This window comes from Canis lupus, chromosome 19 (assembly GCF_011100685.1).
Source record: "Canis lupus familiaris isolate Mischka breed German Shepherd chromosome 19, alternate assembly UU_Cfam_GSD_1.0, whole genome shotgun sequence".
In the NCBI taxonomy this organism is placed as follows: Eukaryota; Metazoa; Chordata; class Mammalia; order Carnivora; family Canidae; genus Canis; species Canis lupus.
The window spans coordinates 18494441-18506426 of NC_049240.1; the positions used below are offsets into that span (position 1 = coordinate 18494441).

The 11986-nt window shown below is 38.4% G+C and overlaps 1 pseudogene; it reads right to left on the minus strand.

Moving 5' to 3' along the window:
- Positions 1-1778: 1778 nt before the first annotated feature.
- Positions 1779-7736, minus strand: LOC100688718 (annotated as a pseudogene).
- Positions 7737-11986: the final 4250 nt, after the last annotated feature.

Genomic DNA, 11986 nt, shown 5'->3' on the forward strand with positions numbered 1-11986 from the left:
GTCTTCTTTGGAAAAAAATATCTATTCAGGTCCTCTCTGCATTTTTTAATCAGATTGTTTTTGGTGTTGAGTTGCATAAGTTCTTTACATATTTTGGATATTAACTTGTTATTAGATATATAATTTTCAAATATCTTTTCCCATTGAGTAAGCTGCCTTTTTGTTTTGTTGAGGGTTTCCTTTGTAAAAGCTTTTTATTTTGGAGTAGTCCCAATAGTTTATCTCTGCTTTTGTTTCCCTTGTCTTAGGAGATGGCAATCTATATTTTAAAAACACTACAAGTGATTTTGATGCATGCTAAAGTTTAAGAGCCACAGTTCTAGATTAAAAGATAAAGAGATATGACAACTAAATGCATGGTGTGATACTTGATTAGATTCAACTTTGGAGTAGGGTGGGTTGGGGAACAGCCAAAAGGAATATTATTGGTCAACTGAGGGAAATTTGAGCATGAATTATACATCAGATCAGAGCTTCTCGGAATTTAATGTGCACACAAATCATCTGGGGATCTTGTTAAATCCAAATTCTGATTTTAACTCTGGGGTGGGCCCTGAAATTATGTATTTCCAATAAACTCCCTAGGTGATGCTCATGCTGCTGGCACATTTTAAAAACTAATCTAGAATAATTTCCTAATCTTTTGTTTTTTACTACACTGATATTTTTGAAAATCCTAAACTAGTTGTTTTGCAAAATATCTCATAATTTGGATGTGACTGATTATTTCTGCATAATTAGACTAAATTCTTTTGGCAGGAATACAATATAGGGGATCCTGCCCCTTTTCAGGATAGTACATCAGGACACACATGATTTCATTACTCTTTAATTCACTTGTGATTTCAACTTCCAGCTTTTCTTCCTCTACCCACCTCATGGTCTCCTGAGCCGGGGAGGAGGTGTCAAAATCAGGCTCAGAAGACTTTCACTTGCACTCATAGTCTTCCTGTTACTGTTGACAGAAGCAACAACGAGGACCTAACTGGAAAGTTGAATGCCCCTGAGACAGTTCCCGTTGATCTGTCTCCCTAACTCAAACCTTAATGATACAAAACAATATAGCTGTGTTTGTGAAAGTCCTCCTGAACCAAAGATGAATCACTGGTTTGCCTCAGAAATGAGAGGGAGACTGATTCAGACAAGCTCTGTTGCCAAAAATACCCTCTGGAGGATGTTACACCAAAAAACAGAAAGAAAGCAGAAGACGACAGAGAAACACTGAAGGTGTTATGACAGAGCTACAGAAATCCTTTTGAAGATATAGGTAATAAGATTTGAACCTTCTCTGGAAACTGGCAACCAGGCCAGTGAGCATCCTTATGTTTTTTTCAAATAGAATCTCAAAATAGAACAGGAGACACATACTTCAGAGAAAATATACGAAAAGAATTGAAGAAAAAAATTAAGAATACATAACTTTTGTGATGAATAAGGCATCAGTTAAAACTGAGTAATCAAAAATATTTTAATACTTGATACTTTAAAGGCAAACAAAGAAATAGAGGGAGAGTAGGACTTGGGAATAGTCAAGACAGTCATAAAAATCCTAGTCAGCGGTAGTCTCAGCACTCAAGTTCCTTCCTTGGAACATTATTATCATAGAGAAAGACAATATAAGAACTATAAAATAAATCTGCCTTCTTAAGCTGGTCAGTCTGCCAGGCACACTGTTATTTCCACCGAAGGCAGGAGTGTGGGTCCACTATATGTCCTTGTTCTCTGTGTTGGGAGGCAGCTGGTCCCAAAAAGCCTGCCAAATCCAATGGCTGGGGGAATCACTTTTCCCCAAAGCTGGGGACACTGTGAATCCCACTTCCACAGTCTGAGACTCTAAATATGGTGAAGTTTCCAGACACAGGCGTAGCTGAAACACTTAGCCATTTCACCCCAAAAACTGAAAGCATGATGAAAGGAGAGTTTTTACCCATGAACTCCAAACTTAGATGTTAGGTCTGATGTGTTGTTATTAATTAAGGGCAATAATAGGCAAAAAGATTTAAATGCAAGTAAAGGGGAAGGGGTGTCGTGAGTGCCACTAGATTTAAGGAACTTCTATAAAAGTTGTCAAAGAACTAGAGCCAGCTGACCTCCCCTCCGGCACTCTGCACTTCAGTTGTTCTGAACCATCTGGGTACCTCAAGCTTGCCACACATTCTTGCCTCCAGGCCTTCTTCCCAGCCTTTCCCATCTTTAGCTGGTTGACTTCAGATTAGATAATCTCTTCCCTAGAACCCTCCTTAACACCCGCCTTCTCCAGTGTTGCCCCCACAGAACTTTGTGCTTATGATCATAAGTGTGCCTGTCCTTCCCTCTAGACTATACGCTAGTCTTGAAGGCAGAAATCTATTTTGCCTAGATTCTATCTATTCAAATTCAATTTTGAAATTTTAGTATCAAGTGCAGTGCCTGGAGCATGATATTAATCATGATGGAAATATACTTATTACATGCAAGGTATTACTCTGAGTACTTTAGATTGATTGAGTCATTTAATGTACACAACATTATGAGGTAAGTACTGGTATCCTCAATTTACAATTATCCCCAATTTACAATTTATCCCCAATTTACAAAAAAAGGCACAAAGTATTTAAATGATTTGTCCATGGTCTCTATCTGGTAAATAAATGGTAGAACTATGATTTGAATCTAGCCAATTTGATTCTATGGACCATGCTTTTAAACTCTAAACAATGTTGCTCTTAACAAATACTAGATGGAAAAATGGGTAAATGGAGATAATATATGTAAGGATGGATAGATGGATGGATGCAAGGACAGATGGAGGGATGGGTGGAGTGTGCAGGTCTCTAGCCAGTTAAAGAAAGATAGGACATAGAGAAATATGCCCTCTATAAACCTCTTCTAAGGAAGACTCAATTAAGTGCAAACATTTAGGCACAAACTGTTTTACACTAAAGCAGGAATCTATATGTTGGAGAACACACAAATACATAGAAGTGTATTTGGATTTTGGAACTAGAAGACTAGATGTGAGTCATGATCCTGTCAATTTAGTGCCACTTATTCTGTCTATCAACACTCACCTCATCAGTGGAGGATATATGAGTATCTAAAAGAGTGCTTAGAACTTAGGAACCTCCTGTTTTATTCTAGTTCCTCTCCTGCTGAAGAAAATGATATCACCTGGATCTGATTTACCATAAGCAGAAAAATGCTGAGAAAAGGGTCAGAGTGGCTGGCTCACTGGAGGACAGGAAGGTAAGACTTGTCTGGATCCCCTGCTCTCTTCCTGGAGTTGGACTTTGGGCTTTGAAATGAGAGATGAACTCACAGCTTAGTTCTGCCAATTCATCAAATTCTAGAATTATTAGACATTTTTACTTCATCTTGGAAAAATATGCCTGTGTATACAAATGTGACATCCTTGAGGACAGAGTGCTTGATACTTATATTTTAATATCTTTCTCATATAATAAAAGTAATTAAAGCTCACTGCAAAAAATTTAAGGAACTACAGGGAAGTATAAAAAAGAAATGAAAGATTGGTCCATGTTTATCATCTTGGAGGATCTTTCTTAATGTCTTAGTATGCATATAAGTATGTATACTTTTTTAAAAACAGAAATAGAAAATCCTGTTTTAAAAACAGGGTGAGCCTGTATATAGCATTCTGTTATTTTCACTTGGTCTACATTGTAGATTGCTTTCCTAACATAGGAATACATAATCAACTGCACAGCAATCCACTGAAAGTATGTAACATAAATTATTTAACAACACTATAAATGAAGCTCATATGAAACCATTATTTAAAAACATATTCCAAACAAACAAACAAACCATATTCCAATGAAAATCTATACATATTGTTGAGCTCCTTTTTCTATTATTTGCCTTGCTTAAATTCCCAAATGGGAATTGTCAGGTTAAAGATATATATTTTTATTTTCATACATATTGCCAAACTCCTGTTTCATCAACAGTATTGGAAAGTTACCCATACTTTCTCTATCACTGGATACAGCCATTATTTTTAAACAGATCAAAAAAAAGAAAAGAATGATTCTCATATTAACTTACAGATATACATTTTTTTCCTGAGGTAATCCTCAAACTTTATTTAATTTAAGTATAATAATGCACTTAAAAAACAGATAGTTTCACATATTTGGGTGCTCCCAAGTTGGGGGCATAAAAATCTACAATTGTTCGATCTTGTTGGATAAACTCCTTTACTATGATATAGTGCACTTCTTCATCTCTTGCTACAGCCTTTGGTTTAAAATCTAGTTTGTCTGATCTAAGTATGACTACTCCAGCTTTATTTTGAGGTCTATTTGCATGATAAGTGTTTCTCCATCTCCTCACTTTCAATCTCCAGATGTCTTTAGGTCTCTTGTAGGCAGCATATAGATGGGTCTTGTATTTTTTATCCATTCCAATACCTTATGTCTTGACTGGAACTTTTCGTCCATTTACTTACAGACTAGTTCTTGATAGATGTGTATTTAGTGCCATTTTGTAACTTGTTTTGTCATTGTTTTCTGGAGATTTTCTCTGTTCCTTTCTAGTCTTTGTTGCTCTTGGTCTTCCCCTCCAGAGTCCCCTTTAATATTTCTTCCAGGGCTGATTTAGTGGTCACGAAATCCTTTAGTTTTTATTTGTCATGGAAACTCTTTATCTCTCTTTTATGCTGAATGCAGCCTTCTGGCTAGTGTATTCCTGGCTGCAGATTTTCTCCTCTCAGTACATTGAAATATGATGCCATTCTCTTCTGGCTTGCCAAGTTTCTGTGGAGAGATCTGCTGCTAACCTTATTTGTCTTTCCTTATAAGGTAGGGACTTCTTTTGTCTTGCTACTTTTAGGATTTTTTTCTTTTTCTTTTCTTTTTTTTAAATTTACTTATTAATGAGAGACGCAGAGAGAGAGGGGCAGAGACACAGGCAGAGGGAGAAGCAGGCCCCACGCAGGGAGCCCAATGTGGGACTCATCCCGGGTCTCCAGGATCAGGCCCTGGGCTGAAGGAGGCGCCAAACCACTGAGCCACCTGGGCTGCCCATAGGATTTTTTTCTTTATCATATTATGTCTTGGGGTTGGCCTGCTTTTGTTGATTTTGATGGGAGTTCTCTGACCTCCTGGATTTGGATGTCTGTTTTCTTCCCCAGATTAGGGAATTTTTCAGCTATAATTTCTTCAAATAAACTTTTGTCTCCTTTCTCTCTCCTCTTTCCAGGACATATAAAGATGTTTAGCATCACTCATCAGCAAGGAAATACAAATCAAAACTGCAGTGAAGTAACACCTCACACCAGTCAGAATGGCTAACATTAAAAATACAGGAAACAACAGATGTTGACAAGGATGTAGAGAGAGGGGAACCCTTTTACACTGTTGGTGGGAATGCAAACTGGTGCAGGAAAACAGTGTGGAGGTTCCTCAAAAAACTAAAAATATGATTATTCTATGATCCAGCAACTGTACTACTAGGTATTTACCCAAAGGATACAAAAATACTGATTGGAAGGAATACATGCATCCCAATGTTTATAGCAGCATTATCAACAATAGCCAAATTATGGGAAGAGCCCAAATATTCATTGACTGATGAATGGATTAAGAAGATGTGATACACACACACACACACACACACACACACACAGTGGAATATTACTCAGACATAAAAAATGAAATCTTGTCATCTGCAATGACATGGAGCTAGAGAGTATTATGCTAAGTGAAATAAGTCTATCAGGGAAAGACAAATACCACATGATTTCACTCATCTGTAGAATTTAAGAAACAAAACAGATGAACGTAGTAGTGAGAGAAAAAAAGAGACAAACCAGAAGACAGACTCTTAACTACAGAGAGTAGACAGGATTACTGGAGGGGAGGTTTGGTGGGGAGATGGGTTAAATGAATGATAGGGATTAAGAAGAGTACTTATGATGAACACCAGGTATTGTATGTAAGTGCTGAATCACTAAATTCTACGAAACTAATATTACACTGTGTATTAACTACTGGAATTTAAAAACTTGAAAAAGATTTTTAAAAATCAACAGATATTGTACAGTTTTTCAGAAATCATCTACTCATATGCTGCTCCTTGGTTAGACATCAGAGCTACCCAAAGACTTTAAGGGTAGAATGAGAGGAATAAAAGTGTAGATTCTTTTTCTCTCAGTAACCTTTGTACATTTATTTCTTACATTATCACTACACACATCTAGGCATACAGAACTTGCCCCAGGACTGCCCCTTCTGGGTAAAGTCATATGGGCTCAGGACTTCCCACATCGTCAGTGTTGGCAGTGGCTATATGCTGAAAGATACAGGGGTTTGGTTGTTCTGTTCTCATTCCTCCTGATCTTTCCACATCTTCTCTAGAGTCTTATACACTCAGACTTTGCTGAGAAGGGCAATTTGTTTTTTTTTATTTTTTATAAATTTATTTTTTATTGGTGTTCAATTTGCCAACATATAGAATAACACCCAGTGCTCATCTCATCAAGTGTCCCCCTCAGTGCCTGTCACCCAGTCACCCCCACCCCCCACCCACCTCCCTTTCTACTAGCCCCAGTTTGTTTCCCAGAGTTAGGAGTCTCTCATGTTCTGTCTCCCTTTCTGATATTCCCCACTCATTTTTTCTCCTTTCCAAGAAGGGCAATTTGTGAGCAATATAGTCAAGGAAACCTTGTATCTCTTTGAATTCACAATTCCCACTCATCTCTATTATGAGATAGCCAGCCTTCACAAGGAGTCATATTGTGACCAAAAGCACTTTTGCCTCCCCCCACTTACTGTCTCATACCCTTGCAGGTGATAGGCCTGAAAGGAGGTGGTACTCTCCATAAGGCAAACATGTTCTTGGGGTCCGCAGAGCAGCTCATTGTCAGGTACATCATTTTAAAATGGTCCCAATGGAGGTAACCACCACCAAGTGCCAAGATTGCAAAATTGCCTTCAGTGAACTCAGTAGCTTCAGTAAAGGTCCCCATATGTCACCCAAGGTTTTAGATTCTCTTCCCACTTTTGGCACAAGTGGTGCCCTTTCAACAAATCTAAGCTGAGGCTTTTCAGGAACGGAAACATCTTCAGAAGTTGCCACTGGGAGCAGCATCTGTAGTCCCCCACTGGTGGGCAGGACTGCCTAAGAATCTGACAGTATTGCTCACAGGAATGGCCCCCTGGCTCAAGCAGCTGCCACATGGTCACCTGTACCTGGCTCCCCAAGGAGACTCTTAACATATTTTTAATTGCTAGCAAATCACACACATTTAAATGTTTTTCACAATTTGGAATTCTCTTCTGTGAGTTTCTAGTTTATGTCCTTATCATATTTCCTTATCCATCTGTAAGAGCATGTATTCATCTTTGCATATCTTATGCCTACTATGGAATTTAGCACATAGTAGTTATTCAACAAATAACATATTTTTTTTAGCTGCAAAAAATATTTATACCCATAGGACACAGGACCAGGGGTTCTAAGTTTGAATCCTGATTGCCAGAAATTTACATCTAACTTTGGGAAAATAAATTCTTGGAATCTGAAAATGATGACATAGTCAGACCCCCAGTAGCCCTGACACTGTATATTCTGAAGTCTGACACTTGAGAAAGAATACCTCCTATATAAAAATTTTCTAAAGAAAAGACCAGGAAGAAGAGTGGGGGCTATTTACCTCATATCAATGAGAGGTACTCACAAGGTTTGTACCCAAACCTTCCTGTTTCTTGGTCTGCCAGAAACCCAAGAGCCATCATCCCTAAAATAATCATCATACCTTAATAAGTCTCAGAGTAATCAAGCCCAACTATGTTTTCTATGGGATATTTAGGAAAATAAGAAGATATTTCCTATCCAAATATCATTAGATTCATATTTTAAGAAACTTTAGTCAACCCAGACATGCAGAAAAATCCCTAAAGGAACATATATAATGCTTCTTTTCAATATGTATTAATTAATATATATAATATATGTAACATGTAATTTATATTATGTTTACTTTTAATGTTTGTAAGAACATATATTTGTATTTTATCACTTTTTTATTTTAATGATCAGGACACTTTTATGATATTAAAGAGTTTTTCAATAATAGAACTCAGCTTCATAACATTGTGCCTTTAGGAAAGAAGGCCTCATGTGTCTATTGTATAGGATGTCATTGGGAATCATTTGAACCATCATTCAAGAGATAAGAGGCCCTCTAGGGAAAAAAAAAATCCCATGGCATTTTATTGTCTACCTTGATATACTGCCAAGTTTTCACAAGAATTATCACATTCATTCCTTACATTAACTTGTGAGAAAGAGCAAAACAAAAACAAAAACAAACTGTATCTTTTTAATGCTATGGGACCATTAATTAGAAGATACACCATGTATTTAGTAACAGCTTTTGGGGATATATAAAAAAAAGAAACACTACCATATTAAATGTACACATTTTAAGAGGTTTCCAGATTTCAGAAAGGCAAGAAAAATATGTTTTTGTTTTTTTTTTTTTGTTATTTTAGCATCAGGGAACCATGATGGGACTAGCTCTCTTTTATATGAGAAAATAAAAATGGAATTCCTTACCTAAAGAATCAAGATGTGAGTGAAGATTTCCTTGGTTCAGTGCTTTTTATATGATGGGTTTGCTGGAGCAAAAGGAGTAAGGGAAGAGTTTAAAGTTTGAGGTTAAGTCAGCCAGAGTGGAAGAGGGGTTGGCAGGAAAGGAGGAGGAATTGAGAATTTGGGCTTTAAGCTAGTCAGACTCTGCACAGGCTGTGATCTTGCCACCTTGTTTCTGACCATGGATTACTATTCCAGGCATTACAAGCTGTAAACACAATGTCTTGACTTTTTATTCTATCATTCTGTGCTCCTTCCCAGCTATCTGTCCCATCTCCAGACATCAGTCATTTCCTCTATTCCTACTGGATAAACCCACCAGAATGTTTGTATTTTTAAAAAAGATTTATTTTATTTATTTTAGAGAGAAAGAGAAAGAGAGGTGGGGAGGGGCAGAGAGAGAGGGCAAGAGAAACTCAAGCAGACTCTTCACAGAGCCCGAGCCAGATGTTGGGCTCCATCTCATGACCCTGAAATCATGACTGGGGCAGAAACCACTAATTGGCTACTCAATGGACTGCATCATCCAGATGCTCCAGAATATTTGTATTCTAAGAGAGATTGAAAAGACTCTTGACTCCAAGAAATAAATTTCCAATGGTACAACTGAAGGGCTATGATAAATAGCAGGAAAGACATTTTGGGTTGGATGCTCAAATTTATATGTGCCCTTAGAGTTATAACTAAAGATGTACAATTTGTGACCTTGGTACTTTCCTTAACAAATGTGCCAGCTTGTCCTTGGGTGGTGATTGGATGGCTTGTTTTAATGGCACTGTGGCAAGGGGCAAGGCTGAAATACTGTGTACCTCTGCTTCTCTCACAAGGCTTTGCAATGCCCATGCAATCTTGCAGCCGTTGGCCTCTGTCCTTAAACAGCCAAGCCACGACAGGTGATCCAGAGTCCACTGGCTTAAGACTTCAGCCTTGCTTCAGAGAGATCTCCCTTCTCTCTGGGGGCCTCATGCTACAGTCTGAGCATCAGCCAGCACATGAGCATCTATGACGCATCCAGGGGCATGGAGTTGCCCCTGTGATAAGGAACAACTCAACAGAAACGTGATTTTCCCTGTTGTAAATTCTGCCCTGATCTACTGCCCAACTTCCTCTCCTCTCACCCCAGCGTTTCAAGAGAATAGAGACTCTCTGTCTGATAAAGTTCTTTCTTTGCCCACATGAAAGAGGTATGGAGCAATTGCAAGCTTGCTAAAGAGCCGTTGTCTGTAGAGATAACCACAGCTTCAGTTTTTGGGCCAACAGCCCCTATGGCTGCCTCTCTTCCTACCATCAGTTTGAGCAGGAGCAGTAGTTTGGGCCAACTCCAGAACTTCAAGCATGTCACTTCTGAAACCACAACAAGTCTCTTAAGCTTCCTGAACAAAGTGCTCAGAGTGGAAAGCCCTGAAGTTCTTTTGGGCCTCCTAAAACCACAAAGCTGATTACTGAACAAAGCCCCAGAGCATCTGAGCACATGGGTGCCTTTCCTGGAGCTCATCTCAGAAAACAAAAAACAGTTATTGAGAGTAGTGACTGGGGAAGGGGTGGGGGTTGGGGCTGGGGAGTCTTCTTTCTCTGCTCAGAACAGTAACACCATCTAGACAGTCTGCACCAGTAATGGTTCATAACCTGGTCAAGCATAAGGACCTACTCGTAATATCAAATTTTAACAACTGTATTGTTAGTAGAATCTAACTAAGAAAACATATAATAACCAAAAGCTAGTGTGAATTCAGCTCTTTTACATAAATTTATATATTACTAGTTCTAGTCGTCATTACATTAATTTTTTACTCCTGAAATCATGCATCTAAAATACATATTCACAGACACATGGCAATAGCTCCATGGCCCACTAGGGGTCCCACCAGAGGCTAGGAATCACTGACAAACGGGAACTATTCATCATATCTAGTACTCACCTAGATCAAGTAACAGATCTGCAAGCTCTGGTGGAAGAGAATTGACTATGCATCTGGATGCCTTTAAATTCAGTGTTTATTTATGAGTCTAGAATTTCTAGGATAAATTCCTTTTGGAAAGTAATGCCAGGAACCCTGTATCTCTTAAATCATCTAAAATTTTGCCTCAGTTTTATTGAAATATAATTGACATACAACAACATTGTGTGAGTTTATGGTTTACGTACTACTACGGCATGTTGATTTGATACATTTATATACATGTATATATTGCAAAATGATTACCACTGCAGCATTATTTAACACCTCCATCCAATCACAGAAACTATGTATCTCTGAAGGACAGTTATATTTCATCCTTTCATGCAATGCACACTATTTTAGTCCCTGTACTTCCAGTTTTTCCTCGGTAGGAGGAAATTTAAAACTAGAGGTAATGCTCAATTGTGACAATCACCTTGTGCCACAGCCGCTGGCACTTTCTGCTGATTCCTCAACATTGCTTCTAGTTATCTTTTTTTACTTTTCAAACATCTCTCTAAATGGGATCTTTATTATAAGCCTCCTCACCTCACTGAAATTAGACAGGCATAACTTATAAACAAGCATCAAGGCCCTCTTTTGGCCATCAGCCTCCAAGTGGTTTCCGCTGGGCCACGGAGCTACTCTGACATCTCCTCTGCCAAGTGTATGCTTGTGGATTAGTATCATCTAATTTCCTAGGCCACATTTCTCCAAGATGATAGGGAGCACTGAGATAGTGGTGGCTGAGAACTGTGACTCAGTATCACAACAGCTACCCTGCACAGGGCTTCAAAGTAAAGTAAAATGAAACGAAACAAAACGTTGTCTGTCCTAAGGAATTCAAGAGTGCTCACCAATATAGATGGGCAGCAAAAGCAGCGCCTACAGGGTACCAAGTGCTGTCCCCAACATTCTCACTGGCAGGATCTCCTGAATATTCTTCTAGCAAACTTATTTTCTATTTTCTTTCTTTCTTTTTCTTTTTTCTACTTATCTGACCTGTTGCCCCTGCCTTGTTCCAGCCTCTCCTCTCTTTCCTTCCAACCTGCCTCTGTCAATGGACTAAATCATCCTACCACCAGGGGGCAGTACAGTTAAAGAAACTGGCTCAAGGGGTTTGCTGCTCTAGACTAGAAAGCATTACTGATAAAATCATTCCATAAATTGTGCTTCAGAAATTTGTCTTTCTCCATTATTATTTTTTTTACACCTCCACTTTTAAACTTAAATTCTGGTTATAGGCCCACTTGTAAATCTCTATTAATATCAATGTTTTAATAAATAGGACTGTCTTGGATTCTGTTTCAAGTCTCCTTTACTGTAAGATGCTACTTAACACATGATGCTACTTAACACGTGCTACTTAACACATGGTGCTATTTCAAAATACAGACCCAGAGGTCATTACACGTTCCACTTCAGCCTCCATTGGGTACAAACCACAA